Below are 22,938 nucleotides of genomic sequence, written 5' to 3'. Positions count from 1 at the left end.
ATTAAGTTTGGTCATTGGAGCAAATGTTTCTTGATAATCTATTCCATAGAACTGAGTAAATTCTTTTGCAACCAGACAAGCTTTTAACCTTTCAATACTTCCATCAGCCTTATGTTTGATAGTAAATAACCATTTACACCCAACTGGTTTCTTTCCAAGTGGAAGTTCAGAAATTTCCCAAGTTCTATTCTTGTTTAAGGCACTGATTTCATAACTCACTACCTTTCTCCACCCTGAATCTTGGAGAGCTTCTTCAATAGATTTAGGAATCTGTACACTGTCAATGGCTGAAACAAATGCATGATAGGTTGGTGATAATCTTTCATATGAAACAAATTTGCTGATGGGATGACTTGTGCATGATCTAACACCTTTTCTCAAAGCAATTGGAATTATTTGAATCATCAATAACAGAGGCAGTATTCTTATAGTCAGAAGTTTCCATGCCAGGGTATATTGGGGCAAAATCTGGATTTGGTTCTGAATATTGGTCATGTGCAAGAGGTATTGTGTGTTCTATCTCCTTTCCAAGTTTTTTTTTTCTAGAATAGGTAAGAAGCTCATGATTTGTGATCTGTTTTGGTGTAGGATGAATTTGGTTAGGAGATTGGACTGAGGCTAGTGGTGTTGGGACTGATTGGATTGAGGCTAGAGGTGTAGTGTAAGGACTCAAAGCAGGAGAGTTCACAGGGGAATGACTTTGGACAAGACTCTATTGGTTGTCTCCTGAGTTAATTACATGATCAGATTGTATATTCCAATTCTGATATTCTCTCATGGTTGCCCCTTGAAGATCAGACTTGGGATGGTATGCTTGATGTTCAAAAAATGTGACATCCATAGAAGTATAGACCTTTTTGTGAACAGGGGAATAACATTTGTAACCCTTTTGGTGTGGACAGTATCCTATAAAAATGCACTTGAGAGAGGTAGGGTCTAATTTTTTTCTATGGTGTATATGAACAAACACTGAGCAGCCAAATACTTTAGGTTCTAAGGAAAAGAGTAGTTTGGTGTGTGGAAAGGCTTGTAGGACTTGGCTGGGAGTTTTGAAGTTTAGAATTCTAGAAAGGCGTTCTGTTGATGAGATAGGTTGCTATGAGTATAGCTTCTCTCCATAATTGTTTTGGCACATGAGTAGAGAGCATAAGGGATCTAGCAACTTCTAACAGATGTTTATTCTTCCTTTCAGCCACTCCATTTTGTTATGGAGTGTTAGCACAAGAGCTTATATGGATAATGTCTTGATTTAGACAATAAGTATTAAGGCTAGAATTGAAATATTCTTTGGCATTATCAGTTTTTTGGATTTGAATTTTAGTGTGAAATTGAGTTTGTATCATGGAATGGAAGTTTTGGAAAATCTTGCTGACTTCAGATTTTTCTTTCATAAGGAATAACCAAGTCAATCTAGTGTGATCATCAACAAAGGAGACAAACCATCGAGTTCCAGTTATATTGTGCACTTGTGAGGGGCTCCATACATCACTATGAATCATTGCAAATGGATGTGATGGTTTATATGAAATGGTGGGATAGCTATTGCGAACATGTTTAGAGAGTTGACATATTTCACATTTAAAGGATTGTGAGCTTTTATTGGAAAAGAAGGATGGAAACAGCCTTTCAAGGTGCGTGAAGTTTGGATGACCAAGACGATAGTGCCATAACAAAACCTCACTATCTTTATTGACATGAAAATTTAAAGCTGACTGACCCTTGGATGATACATAGCTATTGTTTTGAGTTTGCCTTCTTAGAGGAATCTCACTTTTGGGGAAATAGAGCCCAGAACACATCTTAGCACTGCCAATCTTCTTCCCCGTATCTAGATCCTGAAATATACACAAATGAGGAGAGAATTTAGCAACACAATTCAGGTCACGAGTCAATTTTCTAATTGAGAGTAGGTTGCAGTCTACGTTAGGAATGTCGCACGTGTACGACGGTGCGGCGATCGTCCGATGCACCAACCCTTCATGAGGGTGTGGTATGTCTATTTGGCGTGCCTCCCTTAGTTTCGGCGGTGCGGTAGGTGGTCGGCCAATCGGTGGGCTGGAGGGACCAACGCCATAAAATATACATTCATTTTTTTTTCCTTCTTTACTGCTGTATGTTAGGCGGGGAAGAAAAGGGAACAGTGCCGTTCAAAACGGCGCCGTTTAGCCCTTTTCTGTTTTATTTATTTATTTATTTATTTAGTATGAAACGACGTCGTTTTGGATAAAACGCGCCGTTTCATTTAAAAAATGGCGCCAGAACGCGCTAAATTCCAAATCAGCCCTCAATCATCTTTTTCTTTTCAATTGCGTCCCTACCAATTTCGGTCCCTGCCCCCATAGTTGGCCGCGTTTTTCACTTTGGTCCTTGGCCTCTGATTTATGCAATTTAGCCCTTAATTGATCAATAAACTTCTAATTTCTTCAATTAGGCCCCTGAATCAATTCAATACAGCTCCCTCTATATTCACGCCTTTTCCAAATTGGTCCCTGGTTTCGGATTTTCACAATTAAACCCCTAATTGGCCATTAAACTTCCAAATTCATGCAATTAAGCCCCTGATTTGGCCTAATAAATTCCTAAAAAATATATTTTGGCCCCAGAACTTAAATTTCTTCTAATTAAAGCCCAAATTGATTTAAAAATCAATTTTTCTAGCAATCAAAACCCCTAAAAAAACCATTAAAAATCCAATCATGTCCATAAACCTCCAAATTTAGGCTTTTTCCTCAAAAATTCAAATTTTCCTTCTAAATAGGGCTCCCATCCTTCAAGAATATACTGCAAAAAATCCAATCTTTGTATTTTTAACCTCCTGGACCAATTTTCTGACCATTTTCTGAGCGCTTCCCCCCCTTGTTATTTTTCTAACCTCCTTTGGCTATTTTTTTTTTTTTTTTTGCGGGGACCCAAAAATGGGTTACAACAGATGCCCCCTCTTTACAATGCTTACGAAGCAAGGACTTTGCAAAGTAAGTTTTGTAAAGATAAACAAAAATAAACTTCCGAAACTGATCTTCTCATAACTTGGTTGATCCAAAACCCTTCATTTATAGCAATTCTCTCCAACCAGAACTAAACTCTTTGTGTGGCTAGACTAAACTGAGATCCCTTCGCCGATCCCCTTCAACCAGAACCGAAAAAAAAATCCTTTCCAATCAGGTTAAACTGAGATCTCTTCGCCGATCCCCTTTGACCATAACCAAGGTCTGTGTGGTTGGGCTGAACTGAGATCCCTTCGCTGATCCCCTTCAACCAGAACCAAAATCCTTTCCAATTAGGTTAAACTGAGATCCCTTCACCGATCCCCTTTAACCATAACCAAGGTCTGTGTGGTTGGGCTGAACTGAGATCCTTTCGCTGATCCCCTTCAACCAGAACCAAAATCCTGTGTGGTTGGACTGAACTGAGATCCCTTCGCCGATCCCCTTCAACCAAACCAAAATCAAATCCTTTCCAATTAGGTTAAACTGAGATCTCTTCGTCGATCCCCTTTAACCATAACCAAGGTGTGTGTGGTTGGGCTGAACTGAGATCCCTTCGCTGATCCCCTTCAACCAGAACCAAAATCAAATCCTTTCCAATTAGGTTAAACTGATATCTCTTCGTCGATCCCCTTTAACCATAATCGAGGTGTGTGTGGTTGGGCTGAACTGAGATCCCTTCGCTGATCCCCTTCAACCAGAACCAAAATCAAATCCTTTCCAATTAGGTTAAACTGAGATCTCTTCGTCGATCCCCTTTTACCATAACCAAGGTGTGTGTGGTTGGGCTGAACTGAGATCCCTTCGCTGATCCCCTTCAACCAGAACCAAAATCCTGTTGTGGTTAATCCTGCGATTCCTTCTAGCAATCTCCTTTAACCATAAATATGTTCCTTCTTTAAGATGATAAGGTTTGAATTGAAAATTCTTCTTGATTGATCTTCCTATTCCTTTGAGATTTCCCTAATGTTAGAGTTTAATCTCATCTTCTTCCCATTCCAGGGTCAAAACCATGAGTTTTTGTTGTTTCTCCAAATCAACAATTCTTTCTTTGACCCTAATCTTGCTGGACTATCTTGAGGATTTTTTTTTTTTTTTTTACCAAGTCAAAAAATGTTTGATGCAATGCTTTGTGGTTGGATGCCATGCATGCATCCTTACCTGTTTTGGAAACATAGGTCCCCTCACTTCCTTCAATTTCTGACACTCTCTCTTGATACGACCTTGTTCATGTGCTCGCAATGGCATGCTGGATTCCTTTCTCATCAAGTCTCTTCTTTCCATCTCATCCCAGGGAAGAAAATCCCCAACCTTGTCATTAGGTGACCTTTTTTCTAAAATGCATGCTTTGTCATTGCTTCTTACATGCTCTTATCAGTGCTTTAATTTGTTTTTCTCGAATTAAAGGCTTTTTGGTTTTCGTTCCAACACGCAACAAAATCTTTTCAAAAAAAAATCCTTCAAAAGACTTGAATTTGTACATGACAACCGGAACCTTCAAAATATGCATCAAAAACTCTTTTAAGCAAATCCTATTTTGGTTTTTGGACTGCAGTTTGTCTTTAAGCCAAGGCTTTTATCCAAGGTGGCCTTCTGTTTAAGCTTTAAGTATCTGTATCTATGTGAAGAAGCTGTGTAGAAAAGGGAAATGTTTCCTAAAAGCGGATTATCACTCATTTGTCAAATCCTGTGAGATATGAGACCAACGTTTATTAACCCAAATTATGTGCACTTGATTAGAAAGGACTTCTGAATGCTTGTAATGTAGGCTATGTCTATGGGATATGAAAGAAAAGGACGCTTTAAAGCTCAACAGTGTTTGAGGGTTTAAGGACTTAAGACCACTCTTTTTGAAACTGGCCCATAGGTTGCATTTGGAGAAGCATGCTTAAGGATCCTCCTCTTGGTCTTCAAGCATTATCAAACCATCATCTTTTTTCTTTTTCTTTTCATGGGATTGCCCCCAATTGTGGGGTTCTAACTTCCAAATATCTAAGTCCTCGTTTTTTTCTCTTTTTTTGTGTTTTGTCAACCCTTTTCTTTCCTTTTTTTTTTTTTTTTTTTTTTTTACCATTGTTTTCATCCTTAACAAAAAGATCTCTTATTGCCCCCAGTGTAGGGTGTGGTCTTAGTCGGGTTTTCATAAAGAAGAAACTCAATCCGGCTCAAATGGGGACTACAAAGGATAAAATTTTTAGAAAGTGAAGGGATGACAAAGATGGCCTTTCCTCATTTCAAAACGCACATTATTAGGATTGATAAACCTTGTTCTTATCTTGGAAGGAAACATGCTATCAGGGGCAGGGTTTCATCATATGGTTAGCTTTAGGGTTTGCTTGGTTCAGTAACCTTTTTACTAGGAAGAGCTTAAATTTCATTTTTGAGCGTTTTATGATATATTCCTTGTAATCATGCACAAAACCGATTCTTTCGAGAGATTTTTTTCGGAAAGAAACAAATTACGCATTGTGAGATCCATACAATGAAAAAAAAAGGGTTCTTTACACAAAGAAATCATGGCCAAACTGGTTTTATTGATTTTAGGAGAAAGCTGAACACATTAGACATAATATCTCTTTACAGAATCAGAATTCACAGGTCTGGCTAGATCTTCTCCATCCATTCTGGACAACTTCAAAGCTCCTCCTGAGAAAGCCTTCTTCACTATATAGGGACCTTCATAATTTGGGGCCCATTTGCTTCGATCTTCTCCCGGTAAAGCCAATAGTTTCTTTAGCACTAGATCTCCTTCCTGGAATATGCGAGGTCGGACCTTCTTGTCATATGCCTTGGCCATCCTCTTCTGGTAAAGTTGGTGATGACAGATTGCAGCCAACCTCTTTTCACTGATCAGGTTTAACTGTTCATATCTTACTTTGGCCCATTCAGCTTCTTCTAACCCTGAATCCATTAAAACCCTCAACGAAGGTATTTCTACTTCCAAAGGCATCACCGCCTCCATTCCATATACCAGAGCATACGGAGTAGCTCCTGTCGAGGTCCTTACGGCAGTGCGATATGCATGGAGAGCGAACGACAACATCTCATGCCAATCCTTGTAAGTGATTACCATCTTCTGAATAATTTTCTTGATGTTCTTGTTGGCTGCTTCCACGGCACCATTCATCTTGGGCCTATATGGTGAGGAATTTGAATGCTTGATTTTCCACTTGGTGCAAAGCTCCATGATCATTTTGCTATTGAAATTCTGTGCATTATCGGTCACTATCTTGTCTGGTGGACCATAGCGACAAATCAAATCTTTTTCTATAAACTTCTTCACCACTTTCTGTGTTACATGAGCATACGAACTGGCTTCTACCCATTTCGTGAAGTAGTCAATAGCTACGAGGATGAATCTATGACCATTGCTGGCTTTTGGGTTAACTGGTCCAATCACATCAATTCCCCACATCGCAAATGGCCAAGGAGATGTTAGGTTAATCAGAGGGGTTGGAGGTGCATTGACCTTATCACTATATACCTGACACTTGTGACATTTCCTGACATAGTCGATGCAGTCTTTTTCTAATGTCATCCAGAAGTAACCGGCCCTTTGTATCTTCCTTGCTACCATATGCCCGTTAGCATGAGTTGAACAAATCCCTTCATGCACCTCCCGTAAAGCATTTTTAGCATCTGTCTCATTCAAACACCTTAGCAAAGTTCCATCAAATGATCTTTTATACAGAATCTCTCCGTCCAGGTAGAAATCCATGGCCAACCTTCTTAGGGTTTTCTTATCCATCTTCGAAGCTCCTACTGGATACTCCTGATTTTGCAACAAATTCTTGATATCGTAGTACCAAGGCTTTCCATCTACCTCTCCTTCAACTGAGTAGCAATGAGCTGGGTTATTTCTGATGTCTATGTGTACGGGATGTACCTTATGCCCGAGATCTATTGTTGCCATAACAGCTAACGTGGCCAAAGCATCCGCAAAATGGTTCCCTTCTCTTCCTAGATGGGTGAACCTTATCTCTTCGAATTCTTCTGACAGTGTGGATAAATATTCCTGGTATGGCCTCAACTTTTCTTCCTTTGTTTGCCACTCTCCTTTCACCTGACAGATAATCAACATTGAGTCCCCATATACATCTATCTTTCTGATCTTCAACTCTAATGCAGCTTCTAAACCCAAGATACAAGCCTCATATTCTGCAGTATTGTTGGTACATTCAAAACACAATTTAACTGAAACTGGATATTGTTTCTGGTCCGGAGAGATGATCACCGCACCGGCCCCATTACCATAAACATTTACTGCTCCGTCAAAAAACATGGTCCACCAATCTGTCTTCTCTTCTCCCACTACTGATAATACATTTTCATCAGGGAAATCAAAATCTAATGGCTCATAATCTTCCACCGTATTATCAGCCAAGTGGTCTGCAATGGCGCTCCCTTTCACGGCTTTCCTTGTTGTATAAACTATGTCATATTCTGACAACAGAACTTGCCACCTTGCAATTCGACTTGAGAGATAGGGCTTGTCACAGATGTACCTTAGTGGATCAACCTTTGAAATCAACAAAGTGGTGTGGTACAACATGTAATGTCGCAATCTTTTTGTCGCCCATACCAATGCACAACAGAGTTTCTCTATCACCGTGTATCTAGACTCACATTCGGTGAACTTCTTACTAAGGTAATAAATGGCCCTCTCTTTCCTTCCAGTTTCATCATGCTGACCCAATACACACCCCATAGCTGTTTCAGTTACTGTCAAATACAGTATTAAAGGCCTTCCTGATACAGGAGGAACAAGCAAAGGCGGATTTTGTAAGTATTGCTTGATTTTATTGAATGCCTCCTCGCACTCCTCATTCCAAATCCCAAGATTCTTTTTCCTCAATAGCCGAAAGACAGGTTCACACGTTGTGGTTAGCTGAGCTATAAATCTGGCAATATAGTTCAATCTTCCCAGGAATCCTCTCACCTCCTTCTCCGTCTTTGGGGATGGCATGGATTGGGATGGCTTTCACCTTATCAGGATCCACCCTCTATACCTTTATCAACTTACTATGAATCCGAGCAACTTTCCTGACTTAACTCCAAACGAACATTTGGCAGGGTTGAGCTTCAGTTCATATTTTCTCAAACGCTCGAATAACTTCCTCAAAACCTTTACATGGTCGTCTTCCTCTTGGACTTGGCAATCATATCATCTACATACACCTCAATTTCCTTATGCATCATATCATGGAATAAAGTCACCATGGCTCTCTGATAAGTGGCTCCTGCATTCTTCAAACCAAACGACATAACCTTGTAGCAAAAGGTTCCCCATGGTGTAACAAAAGTCGTTTTTGCCTTATCTTCTAGAGCCATCTTTATCTGGTTGTATCCCGAGAAACCATCTATAAAGGAATATGTGGAACTACGTGCAGCATTGTCCACCAAAACATCTATATGTGGCAACGGAAAATCATCCTTGGGGCTAGCTTTATTCAAATTTCGGAAATCCACACAGACTCTAATCTTTCCCTCCTTTTTTGGTACGACAACAATGTTGGATACCCATTGTGGATACTTGACTACTTCCAGAAAGCCTGCATTCCATTGTTTCTCGAGTTCTGTCTTAACTTTGATCCAAACATCCGGGTGAGCTCTTCTCAACTTCTGCTTGACTGGCTTGCAACCTTCCTCCAGCGGTATCTTATGCACGACGATATTTCTATCCAAACCAGGCATATCCTCGTAGGACCAAGCGAAAACATCTACATATTCTTGTAAGAGGGCCTTTATTTTTATTCTTTCCTCAGGAGTGATTAAGGTCCCTATTTTCAATTCTTTTTTAATCTGATCATTACCCACGTTTATGGTTTCTAGTTCTTCCGCAGCTGGTTCCCAGGTTTGTTCATGTTGCTCTACTAACTTTGTAAATTCCTTAACATTGCTTTCATCCCATTCTTCTCCTTCCATGGTGATAACATGTTCGTTAAAGTTTGGCCATTCATTCTCGATGCTAAGTGTATGTGATGTTGTGGAAGATCCGCTTTCAGGGTTCCTGAAAGCGGAAAGTGTTGGTGTAAATGCACAGATAAAGGGACAAATTTGGAAAACGCATGATCTCATTACTTCAAACAAAAGATGGGCTCAAAGACAACGACAAAATCTAATTGACATCATGAGCCTTGATTGTCAACTAGGGAAAATAAAGCAAACAAAAGCAATGACAAAAGCATGTTTAAAGCAGACAAAGTTGGTTTACATTTTAAACACTACTGGGGCTTCTTGAGTCACCCAGTTTTGAAACTTCTCGCCATCGGCTAGCTTTCGGATGAAGGTTTTAGCAGAGACTTCTTCCAGTGTGTGGATAGTCAGTTGTGGCAGTGCTTCATCCTCCCTTCCCGCTACCGTCTTCATGTTACCTCCTTCCACTTCATCCTCTTCCAAGGTGTTTATGCTCATATTTGATAGTTGTTGACCAAGGCTTTCTGCTCCTTTATCGGGTTGCATTACATATGCAACTTTTAGGAATGTCAATCTAAGGGGAGGGATTTCAAGCTTCTCTTCTTCAGGCTCTCTCCCTTCAATCCTAGCCATTCTTCTTTCCCTTCTCCGACTAGCAGCCCATCGATGATCCTCTTTTGTAGGTTTATACCCCAGCCCAAATCTTTGATCAGCACATTTCATCTTTGTCAGGTTAGCCCATTTTGGTACCTTAGTTATAAGATTATACAGAAAAGGGATCCCACGTTCCAAGAAACAATGAGCTGCATCCTTGCTGCTTCTGAGATCTTTGGCTTTTTTTAGTACTGTATTTCAGGTACCCAATCAGTGTTTACAATCTCAAAAGCATGGATATTATCATCCTTACACTCTTCCGCCTCAATAAAAGGTATGGCTACATTCTTTATCATGGAGATTGTTTCCTCAGCTTTGACAGTCACCAACATCCCGTTCATGATATACTTCAAGCATTGGTGTAATGATGAAGTTACCGCCCCAGCCGCATGGATCCAAGGTCTCCCTAACAACATACTATAGGAAGGGTGGATGTCCATAACTTGAAACGTTATTAAGAACATTTGCGGCCCCACATATAGCTCCACTTCTAAAATCCCCATTACTGGTCGAGGTGAGCCGTCATATGCTCTGACCACCATGGTACTTGGCTTTATATGAGATGCATCGATCGGCATTTCTTTCAAAATATGATTTGGCAACACATTAAGAGCCGAGCCATTATCGACGAGCACCTTCCCTATTAGGCAGTCTTTGCACCTAACAGTAATGTATAAAGGCTTGTTGTGTCCGGTACCTTCAGCATCAAGCTCATCAGACGTGAAGTAGAGGTAATTAGTTGCGTGGATTCTCCCCACCAAATGCTCCATGGTTTTCTGTTCAATGTCTTGGGGTACATACGCCTCATTCAAAACTTTTTGCAAAGCGTTCCGATGTGGCTCAGAGCTGAGTATCAAAGACATTAGGGAGATCCTAGCCGGAGTCTTTTTTAGTTGATCCACTATGCAGTATTCACTATGTTTTATCAACTTCAAAAATTCATTTGACTCCTCTTCAGTTACTGGCTTATTAACTTCTGTTGCTTTGTCAAGATCTACCACTTCTTTGCCTTTTGCCTTCCTCAACTCTTCGGGAGTGAAACACCGGCCACTCCGAGTTAACCCACTGATTTCAGTTTGGAACAAAGGAAGAGGGGCTTGAATGTTGGCAGCAAAACCATAATTATAAGGCATGGCATTATGGTTTCCTTTGGTGTAGGAAGGTTTAGCCAAGATTAATTTTGGTGGTCCATTAGCCGTTGGTTGGACCCTACATACTCTGGACATCTTATCTTGACCCTCCATCATACTCACCCCACGACTATCTTCCATGGGTTCGATCCTCAATTCTCCCAACGTCATCATTTTCGCAACCTTCTCACGAAACTCGATACAGTCTTCAATATGATGTCCCTCTATCCCATGGAACTCACAATAGTCACATCCCTCCGAATGGGCTTTGACATTTATCTCGAGAAATCCTGATTTTAACAACATGTCATATAACCCCTTCATGGATACCTTTAACGCCTTGCTTTGATTCCCAACTTCTATCATGCCCACTCCACTATTACTTGCAGCATGATTAGGTAATGGATTTGAATTGATGCTGGGCATGTCTTCGAAGGATACCCACCCCCTTTTGATAAGCTCTAATAATCTCCTTTTAAAGGCGTAGCAGGTTTCAATTCCATGCCCCGGATTGCCGGCATGGTATTCACAAGTTAGTTCGGGTTTATACCATATAGGAAAGGGTGGTTGGATTGGCGGTAGAAGGATCGGAGCTATCTGTCCAATGCTCAACAATTTAGCATACAAGTCTTTTAAAGGCATGGGTAATGGAGGTAACTGTTCTGAAGTGTATCTTGTAAATGGCCTTTGGTGGTTGTTTTGGGTGTTTGATTGATGATTGGGGTTAAAAGGTTTGGTAAGGTTTATGTGATGGGTAGGCATTTGTGGGTTTTGGTGATTCACTTTTTTGCCTTTGTACCCGCCTTCCAAATTGTTGATGTCACCTTCTCTTTTCCTTCCCATAAAACCTTTCTTCTCTAAAGGCTCTGCTATGCGCCCAACCTTAATTCCTTGCTCTATTCTTTCTGCCACACGTACAACATCGTAGAAATGTTGAGATGAGCTACCCATTAAATGCTCATAGTAGGGTGCCTTAAATGTATTGGCGAACAAAGTCACCATCTCCGTTTCTATCAAAGGGGGTTGCACGTGCGTGGCCTCGTCCCTCCATCTTTGCGCATAAGCCCTTACTGACTCTTGGCTTCTCTTTTCCATTGACATAAGGCTTGTTCGGTCTGGAGCAATTTCCAAATTGAACTTGTATTGCTTTAGGAAAGCCTCGACTAAATCCTTCCATTTCTTAATCCTGGCATTATCCAGCCTCATGTACCAGCTTAGTGCGAAGCCCGATAGACTGTCTTGGAAAAAGTAGATCAGCAGCTTATCGTCATGAATCACCTCAGCCATCTTATTGCAATACGATCGGAGGTGAGTGTTTGGGCATTCCAACCCAGTGTACCTTATGAACTCCGGTATCCTAAAGTCTTTTGGTACCGTGATGTTTGGTACCAAGCATACTTCAGATGCTCGCATGGGGTCAAACCAGTCATTTCCTTCGACTGCTCTCAACCTTTCTTCCAAAGCTGATATCTTGTCATCGTTCATAAAACCAGTGGACCTATTATCGGAAGGCCCATCTGCAGTTAAATCTACAGTGATGTGAGCTTGTGGGGGCTGAATGGGAATGACAGGTGCAAAGTGCTGCCCCGTTATTTGAATCTGCCCCAAGTTCTGAGATAACCCGGGGCATGAGCTGGTGGTGCTCCTATAGGTGGTTGGGTAGATGTTCCCTCCCCGTTCTTGGCTCTTAAAAGCTGCTCAAGCAGATTGGTCATTCGGGCAACTTCATTCCTTACGGATTCCAATTCACTTTGGTAGCGGGATTCTAGGATGGCCCTCTCTTCATTCTCCATTCTTGATCTTAGCCTAGTGTGGTGGACTTTGGAAGGGGGACCTATGTTTCACGATCTGGAACGGTGAAAAAATGTAAATGAATGTATGGTAAAGAACAATGCATGATGTATATGTAATGTGAGTTTGCTTTTTTCAAAAAATCGATTGATGGCCGACATTTCTTCTTGTGTAATGGGCATGGACTCTTTTTGTCACATTTATTATCAGGAGTAGTTTTGCTCATGTTGCTGCTTTGGTAGGCTTATCCTTACTCTATAGGAGATTTTCTTCCACAAAAGATGGGTCAAGGCCCCTTTTCATTTATAATATTGGTTAATACAATCTCTTGAAAAGAGGAAAAAAAAAAGGAACAAAATACATCAATCTTCATCTTCATCCATATCTCTAGCCACTGTTAGGAAAGCAAGGCCTCGATTCTCAATTTTTTCTAAGAATGCATCTGTCTCAGCCAAGCTTTGTCGATAACGAAAGATGTCTCTCCCCACCCTTCGAGCATTGGCTCTAATGATCCGTGCATGAATAGCAGCTTCATCCATTTGCTCGTCTACTTTGGCCATCTTCTCCATAAGTAACATGTTGTTCTGATTCAATGTATTGTTGTTGGTGTCGATCTGTTCTTTATGTTTTTCTGAAGCTTTCAACCTTTCGGTCAACTGCTTTACCTTTTCTCGTTCTTTGTCAAACTTCACCTTCAACATCCTAATTTCATTTTTCTTAGCTACCAAATCTGCCTCAACAAGCTCCTCTTCTTTCCCCTTTCTTTCAAACTCTTGCAGCTCAACTAGCCTACTTTCCATCATCACATATTTCTTGTTTAACTCATCATACCTCTCATTTCGGTCTAACAACTCTGTTTGAACATGCAAGAATTTATCCTGATTGAACCCAATATTCTCTTGATAGTCGTTGAAGTCGGCTTTCAATGCTTCCAATTCAGAGCTGCTTTGCATCGAATCCAAAATTAGTCTTCCTCTTTCTTTCTCGGACTCTTCTATTACATCCTTTGCTTTGCTCAACTGCAGCTCCAACATCACTATCTTCGCATCTCTAGATTCAAGTAGTTCATTTAGACACACTCTGCTTTTGTCTCCTTCCATCATCATACTTTCTAATGCTGCTTTATCTCCCTTACTTTTTCCCAATTCTATTTGAAGCCTTTCTAATTGCTTCATAAGGTCTTCCTCATTGCTGACCTTTTTTCTTTTCAACGACCCATCTATAATTCGTGAAGGCCTATCTTCAGAACATGGCTTTTTAGGAGCGGTAGCTGGGGTCACATTCCTCCACTTTTCATATCCTTCACTTGAGCTAGGGTCTCTCATCCTTTCAGACTCCTTTTGAATTACAGTCAAATGGCTCCAATCTTGTTTGATAGTCTCGAGCACTTCTCGCACGGATTGATCCTTAAAAAACCCGAAAAATTCAGCAAGTCCCACAGTTCTTGGGATGTGTTGTATGCCGCCCAATTGTCTTATCACCAGAGCCGGAGCATAGCTGACATAACCTGTAATCCCAATTAAAGGTACCCAACATTTTTGTCCACAACTTACTATGACATCAACCGACTTAACCCAAGGGGCCTTCCAATTAAAGTTGCTACTTGGTAACTCTTGTAGTTTTTTCATCCAACCTTGATCACCTAGGTTCCCCCATTCTTCTTCCTCCACTATCTTCAAGGGTTTTTGGTTAAACCACCAAAAATTATTAAAGATCGGCTTCTTCGTTTCAACATGGCTTACCATCCAGATGTATAATAACTGAATACAACATCTCACTACGCCTTTCCCCGTCTTCCTAAAATGGTTGAGGGTCAGAAAGGTCTCAGCTAAGATGGCGGTTGTAGGGTTGACATGAGTATTTTCATATTCCACAAATGCAGCAGCAGCTTCTAGACTTATAACCCCTATTAAGCTTGGAAATAACACAAGACCATATATTCCCAAAGCGATTAACCTGTCTCTTTCTAGCATGGACCCGTATTGTTCTTTTTTCCTTTCTAGTTCAACCTCTAGAGATTTCCATTTGAAACCGCTGCCATTCTTCTCTAAAAATCTGCTCAAATGTGGAATCTTCAGCAACTTTGACAACTCAGGAATCACCTTGTCATTTCTCAGAGGAAAATAAACCCTGTGCAGATGTTTGGGAAACTCTGTCAACATTCCATACTCCTCTATAGTGGGACACAAATCCACATTTCCAAAGGAAAAACATCTGTAATCGGGATCCTAAAAGTTCATCAAGGCTTTGATTGCTGGGTTCAATACTTCTATCTTTGTAATTTTTAGCAATCGCCCATACTTTCCAGAAAATGCCGTCTCATCAATGTTCTGGCTATGGACCAATATTCTCTTCATCTCATATGCTACGCAATTCAAGTCTTTGACTACTGGAAGCTTCCTTGCATCAACTCTAGAGCAATCTCCCTCTGATAATTGTGACAATTCAGAATTCTGCCCATATTCCACAGTAGTAAATTTGGTAATGATAGCCATCTTATCGTTTTTTTTTGTTTAAAAGACTTGAAAATCGAATGCTTTATGGTTAGGATTATGTTTCATGCAAAACACGTTTATGCTTGACAAGGGTAGGTTGGCTATTCAGTCTCTAAAAGGGTCTCTTGCTGTCCCAGTGATCGCCCTCATGGAGGCAATATGGGGGCTTGTAGGCAACGAGATGGCACGTGTACCAACCATTACCAGTCTAAGCTCTCAGCGAAGAGTTGGGGTTTACACAAACTTAAACCTTGACTAAAAGTCGTAAGGTAAGCTGCTAGTCCCCCACTTAACTTAAAGTTTTTCAGTACCAACTCTCATATAAATGATGCATGACACAATCTATAATGCATGAACAAATATGTACAAATTTAAAGCATATGAGCAAATAAAAAATAAAACACATAAATCCAGAGAAAAAAAAATTAAACTACACAAAACAATGCTTAGTCCACAAGGTCCCCAGTGGAGTCGCCATTCTGTCGCACGTGTACGACGGTGCGGCGATCGTCCGATGCACCAACCCTTCATGAGGGTGTGGTATGTCTATTTGGCGTGCCTCCCTTAGTTTCGGCGGTGCGGTAGGTGGTCGGCCAATCGGTGGGCTGGAGGGACCAACGCCATAAAATATACATTTTTTTTTCCTTCTTTACTGTTGTATGTTAGGCGGGGAAGAAAGGGGAACAGTGCCGTTCAAAACGGCGTCGTTTAGCCCTTTTATGTTTTGTTTTTTTTTTTTTTTTTTTTTTTAGTATGAAACGGCGTCGTTTTGGATAAAACGCGCCGTTTCATTTAAAAAATGGCGCCAGAACGCGCTAAATTCCAAATCAGCCCTCAATCATCTTTTTCTTTTCAATTTCGTCCCTACCAATTTCGGTCCCTGCCCCCATAGTTGGCCGCGTTTTTCACTTTGGTCCTTGGCCTCTGATTTATGCAATTTAGCCCTTAATTGATCAATAAACTTCTAATTTCTTCAATTAGGCCCCTGAATCAATTCAATACAGCTCCCTCTATATTCACGCCTTTTCCAAATTGGTCCCTGGTTTCGGATTTTCGCAATTAAACCCCTAATTGGCCATTAAACTTCCAAATTCATGCAATTAAGCCCCTGATTTGGCCTAATAAATTCCTAAAAAATATATTTTGGCCCCAGAACTTAAATTTCTTCTAATTAAAGCCCAAATTGATTTAAAAATCAATTTTTCTCGCAATCAAAACCCCTAAAAAAACCATTAAAAATCCAATCATGTCCATAAACCTCCAAATTTAGGCTTTTTCCTAAAAAATTCAAATTTTCCTTCTAAATAGGGCTCCCATCCTTCAAGAATATACTGCCAAAAATCCAATCTTTGTATTTTTAACCTCCTAGACCAATTTTCTGACCATTTTCTGAGCGCTTCCCCCCCTTGTTATTTTTCTAACCTCCTTTGGCTATTTATTTATTATTATTTTTTTTTTTTTTGCGGGGACCCAAAAATGGGTTACAACAAGGAACATGGAGAATAGAGTTTAGGATCATGTCCCTTGAGAGTCTGCTCAAGCCTATTCCCTTAACTTGGGAGGAAGACCCATCAGCTATACGGACTGTAGAATTATTAGTGCATTGATTGTATTCATTAAGAAGAGTGGCATCTCCTGTCATATGGTCTGATACTCCGGAGTCGATGATCCAAGGGCTTGAGTGTTTCTTACTAACAGTAAGGGCTGTTGAAAATTTATCTTTTTGTGCTAATAGTCCAGATCCAGAACTAGAGGTTGACATGGTTGAGACAGTGAATTCTGAATGAAGAGTTTCTGTAAGATCTCAAGTTGTTCCTTGCTGAAAGGACTTGTTTGTGCTAGCAGAATGGTGTTCTTATCTCGGTTGTTATCCGAGGTAACATTGTTGGCACATCTGTCTGTCATTTATTGATTTTTATGGTTTTTAGTGAGTAGGTTTGCCATGAATCTTCCAGTAGTTTTCCTTGACATGTCTTGGTTTGTTGCAGTGATCACAACAGGGTGTTCCTTTCCTCTGTCGATTATCATAGTTGCTGTTTGAATAGCCTTGAGCAACAAGGGTAGATCCTTCCATTATTAAAGCTGAGTTGTGAGGTCCCATCATTACTTTCTTTCTACTTTCTTCACGCCTAACCTTAGATAATGCTTCTCTGAGATTTGGAAGAGGTTTGGTTCCTATTATTCTTCCTCTGACTTCATCAAGATTCTTGTTGAGCCCAAGAAGAAATTTGAAAGTTCATTTCTGCTTTACAATTCTTCTATATAGGACTGTGTCTTTAAGGCAATTCCAACTGTGAATTTCAAACATATCTAGGTGCTGCCAATGACGGCAGAGAGTGTTGAAGTATTGAGTAATAGAAAGATCTCCTTGGTGTAGATCATGTAACACTGCCTCAATCTCAAATAGTTTTGATGTATTTTTAGAACTTGAATAGGTTTCTCTTGTTGCTTCCCAGATTTCCTTTGTTGTTCCATATAGGAGAAAATTTTCTCCAATTTCATTGGTCATTGAATTGATTAGCCATGACATTACCATATGATTTTCAGTCTTCCATGTTCGAAACATGGGATCATTCTTTTTTGGTATGACGACATCCCCTGTGAGGTAGTCATCTCTGCCCTTTCCACAAATAAACATCATGACTGATGATGACCATTAAAGATAATTATATCTATTGAGTTTGTGTCATGTGATTTGGTGTGATGTGCATTCAGTGCCTCCTAAAAGGCTAACAGGTGAGGTTGTTCCTGGCTGTGAGGTCACCTCAGAGAGAGAGCTTTGTCCTGCTGCTGCCATGCCTTAGAGAAGCAGATTAGGGTTTAGGAATAGGCTCTGATACTATGAAGAATTTTGAGAGAAGTCTTTCTCTTTTCTTAATATTACCAGCAGTATTTTGTACAATAAATAGAGAAGAGAAGCTAACCTATTGACCCTCAAAACAGGAAATAAATACTAGAGAGGAAAGCATCCTACACTAAATTAGAAAGCAATAATCTAGAGAATCTAGATAGTTAATATCAGATTCTCCTTCCTAAGCTATATATACTAAGATTTCTAAAAGATCCTAACTGATTTTTTAGATTGATTTCCACAGTTGGCAAATGCTAGTTCTCTGACCTAGGTGTTTTCTACTTAGCAATATCTGCAACTCATTTCCTGCTCTCTATCCAAGCTGTCATCTCTTGAAGAATTGTAGATAAATGCTAGTTACTCTAATTATTAATTCCATTAACATGAATCCTTGAAATTCTTAAATGACTGAATCACTGAGGATATTGATCTAGATAAAGTGGAATGATGTAGAAGGATACATGTAACTAAAAGCTTGACATATGTAAAGGAGAATTTCATTTCGAGTTTAACTTGATCTGTTTCTACCCTCTGTAGCTGTGATTTATATGCTTTCTGTTTCCATAATATTTCATTTTTGCAAATCGGAATCTGCAATCTCAGGATGAATGTTGCATGTTCCTGGTCCTAGAGTTTTGTTCTGGAGGAAATCTAGCTTCTTATCTTCGACAACATGGGAGAGTTCAAGAGCAGATTGCTAAAAGATTTACGCAACAGATGGGTAGCGGTCATTTGATATCTGTTTCACAGTACAACATATGAGTTGCTTGTATCACATCTCTGTTTACATAATTGTAATCTCGATGATTTATATGGTTCAGGGGTTGGTTTGAAAATTCTGCAGAGCCATCATATTATTCATAGAGACTTGAAACCTGAGGTATGAGGTGTTGTACATGCAATTCTTTTACCTATGGTGGAGTTCAAAATTGTTGGCTGAAGATTGAGTTGCCTTGAAACTGGCTTACATTGGTCAATTTGTTGTAGAACATTCTCCTTTCTGGCAAGGAGAGCGATGTGGTGCTCAAAATAGCTGATTTTGGTTTATCGAGGTAACTTTTTGGTAGAAGAAAGGTAATGGGATGGTTTCCTGGAAAGTTTCAGGGAGACCACCATGAAACTATGTTGTTAATTGTTTTCCCCATAATTAAGAAAAAATGCCAAAATTTTGTTGAAGACATGTCAGGCAATGTATTAATTTTACTTTCTTCTTTCTCATCTTTAAATAGAAGGGTGCTTCCTGATAAGTATGTGGAGACAGTATGCGGATCTCCATTTTACATGGCTCCAGAAGTTCTTCAATTTCAAAGATATGATTATAAGGTAATGATTTTGCTAATGTTTTCCTTTGGTGCATTGCTTTCTTTGCTTCAGAATAGAATTTAATGAATATCAGTGCTTCATTATATAGGTTGACATGTGGAGTGTTGGTGTAATTCTTTTTGAGCTTCTTAATGGTTACCCACCTTTTCTTGGCAGGAATAATTTCTAGGTAGTGCCGTTTCCGTAAGTTTATAATCCTTGAATTGTGATCGCTCAAGTCTCTAATAAAAGTAGTTCTCTTGACCTCAGTTGCTGCAGAACATCAAGTCAAGTTCATGTCTTCCTTTCTCTCAACACATCCTTTCAGGGTTGCATCCAGACTGTGTTGATATATGCTCAAGACTTCTTTCTGCAAATCCAGGTTTAGCACATGGCCTGACCCCAACAAACATATCTTTCTTTCTTCCCTCCTGATTCATTTGTGGAACCATTCATTTTTTTGTATCTCTCTTGTTGCAGTTCAACGTCTGTCCTTTGATGAATTCTATCATCATAAGTTCTTGAGAAGAAAAGGGGTGGGGAAGTATCATGGTCAATAATAGTGTCGCACCCCAAAAACAAATATTTGCGATTTGCGGGTTCGACTGGCGAATTTTTTATTTTTTATTTTGATTTGATTTTTTGGAGTCGCCACCTAGTATTTTGGTCACCAGGAACCCTAACTGGTCTCAGAGATCGGGTACGGAGACTGGTTGCGTAAAGGGAAGGTATTAGCACCTCAAATACGCCCTACCTAAGGTAAGCTGCATTGTTTTATTGTCTGATAAAAAAAAAAACTAAGGTGTTATGGTGTTTTCCTAGTTGTTGGTCTGTCTATGGTTCAAGAAAAATCCTCCTCGGTAAGGAGATCTTTATCTTATCGGGTAAAAATCCTAACCGTTCTAACGTCCATACCAAAATTTTATTAATAATATTTAGGAATATGTTTTACGTATAAATTCGTAATCCCAAATACTAAAAGAAAACAAAAAGATTTTTTAGAATTTTTGAAATATTGGCCTAGTTCTCATGGCTTGAATAAACTGGTTATTAAAGCCAAAATGCATGCTAATACATATATTGTTTTGAAAATTTTCTTTGTTATGTGAAAATATGATGTTATAATATTTATATATATATATTGGAGAGACTAGGCCGTATTTTAAAACAAAAACAATTTTTGGAAAATATTATATATTTGTTTTTTTGCTTTGACAAAAAAATCGGGTATTTTTAATACTGAGCTTGTATCCTTACGGTGTAAAAATACAACCCAATATTAATCCGCTTTGATAAAAATATGCAGAAAAATCAACAACATTTTTAGGGAATTTTTAGAATTTTTTTGAAAGCAAAAACATTTTTTATTCTGAAAATCTTTGATATTTTGACGAAAACCGGGTATTTTTTAACACTGGTTTTGCATCTTTACGGTATAAAAAATACAAACCAACATTAAACCACTTTGACAAAAATATGCAGAAAAATTCAACAATATTTTTTTAAGATTTTTCAAAATATATTTTATTATTATTATATTTTATATATATATATATACATATATACACACATATATTATAACATATTATAATATATAATATATAATATAAAAACAATTCGGGCTGGGCCGGCCCAAATAAACGGGCCGGACTCAGCCCAACAAGGAAAGGTTGGGCCGACCTCGGCCCAACCGAAAATTCTTCTTCAGTCTGGGCCAAAACCGGCCCAGACGTGCAGGGGCTGGGCCAGCATCGGGCTGGCCCAGCCTTAGCAGCCCAGCGGGGGGGGAGAATTATTTTACTCCCCCCCCGTCTCCTGCATGCAACATGCAGGAGGCAAGGCTTCCACGAAAAGAATGCAAGGGAGAAGAAATGGGTACCTGGCGTGGAGGCGGTCGCTGGTGGAGCTGCGGTGCCGTGGCTCGCGTACGGCGGCTCCGGGCGGTGCTGTGGTGGTTCGAACGGCGGCGAGAGAGACTTGTTTTCAGTGGCTTTCTCTTCGGTTTTTTTTTTTTGTTTTCGGTTCGGTTTCTTTGTTTTTCGGTTTGTTTCTGCTCTCCCACTCTCTTTTGCTCGTTCTTTCTCTTCTCCCTCTGTCCTCGGGTCTCTCTCTATTCCTCTTGGGTCTTCTCCCTTCTTCGGTCTCCTCTCTCTCCTCGGGTTTTTTTTTCTTTTTTTCGGTTTCTTTTGTATTTATAGGAGAAGAAACGACGCTGGGACCATTGTTAGTGCGGTGCAACGGCTGGTCGGCCAGTGTCTAAAGGTGATGGGGATGAGGAGAGAGAGGCAGGAAGATTTGAAAAAAAAACAAAATGGTTTTCTTCTTCTGCTGCTCTGCTTCGAGGGGAAGGAGGAAGATGAACAGTGTCATTCAAAACGACACCGTTCTGGTCTTCCTCTTTTTTTTTTCTTTTTTTTTATATATGAAACGGCGTCGTTTTGGATAAAACGCGCCGTTTCATTTAAATGGGCCAAACTTCAAATCGGCCCTCCAAATTCGGTCCCCGCCCCTCTTGTTGGCCGCCTTTTTCACTTTGGTCCTTGTGATTAGTACTTAAAAGTGCATGTTTATCAAGGTTTTATATCATCATTTTGCACTTGAAGTATCAATAACTCCTTAACTAAAGCATGTTTTATAATAACAAGTTTGATATTATAAGATACCTTAATTTATGGTAAATGCTCATTTTAAATGCAGGACTATCACATAAATAAAAGGATTGATTGATGAGTTTAAGCATTGAAAGTTAAAGGACAAAGAGATGGCCAAACTTAGAAAAGAGATGTCGGTGCAGTCCAAACCGGAACATTGCTCGGTAATTGGATCATATCTGGAGCTCTAGATTTCGGATTTAGGTCCACTTTATATGGATGGAAAGGTAAGACAAAGGCCTACAACTTTCATGAGGAGCCTAAGATTTGAAAAGGTCGTTTTGAAGTCCAAATTGAAGGAACAACGAAGAAGTCCGAAGCTGTCCTGCAGCCCAAACACTATTTAGTGTTCAGCCCATATCTTGAGTTCTAGAAGTCCAAATGACCTCATCTTTTTTTTGTTGGAAAGCTGAGACAATTTCCTAGAACATTCTTGAGGATTCTGGGCAAATTATGATGTTAGCAATGACGTCTTGATCAGACAAGAAGATAAGGATTGTTATCTAGTCAAGATGTGGCCACCCACTCATCAATTAGTCAACAAATCAATAGTTCCAAATTTTGGCCTATAAAAGGAGGCACTTACCATGTATTGAGGCATCTTGGTGTTCAGATCAAGATCATGCTATTGCTTTCTCTCTTTGTATTGCTTATGTCTTGCTTTTATTAATATCAAGTTTATGCACTTCATTTCCTTTCCTTTACTTAGTTAACCTCTTTCTCATTTATGTTCTTATCTTGTTCATTTATGTTTCTTTCTTTCATTATGTTCAGCTAAGTTAATTATGTCAAGGTGAAAAGGGTACACTAATGGTGTAAGAATAAGTATAATATAAACTTACATGGACCTTAACGTTGGATACTAACATGTTTTATATTTGTTATCTTGTTCACTTTTAATACTTTGCTTGTTAAATGGTTAATCTAGATTTATGTTGTATAATATTTGGTACAACAAATACTTGGCACTTTCATAGCCCATACTGTAGGGTTTAACCGACACCTGAGCTATGAAAGGAACTTGATTTGTTGTTAACATAAGTTATAATCATGAATGCCTGCCAACATTTACAAGTATTAGCTTTATTCGAATAAGATAATTAATGTAATCATGTTAACAATTTATAATCTGATTGGAACCTCCTTTATGTGTGGTTTCCAATT

At 39.5% G+C, this 22,938-nt stretch overlaps 1 protein-coding gene and 1 pseudogene across 1 annotated transcript in view; both read left to right on the top strand.

Annotated features, from left to right (window-relative positions):
- LOC118034666 (serine/threonine-protein kinase ATG1t) overlaps positions 1-22,938 on the top strand; it is a 75,634-nt gene that overhangs the window by 34,870 nt on the left and 17,826 nt on the right. The gene's annotated exons all lie outside the window — the stretch shown is intronic.
- The window catches only part of LOC118034667 (serine/threonine-protein kinase ATG1t-like), a 43,815-nt pseudogene that overhangs the window by 3,051 nt on the left and 17,826 nt on the right, over positions 1-22,938 (top strand).

This window comes from Populus alba, chromosome 19 (assembly GCF_005239225.2).
Source record: "Populus alba chromosome 19, ASM523922v2, whole genome shotgun sequence".
NCBI lineage: Eukaryota > Viridiplantae > Streptophyta > Magnoliopsida > Malpighiales > Salicaceae > Populus > Populus alba.
This window is presented reverse-complemented; position numbering and strand designations above follow the sequence as displayed.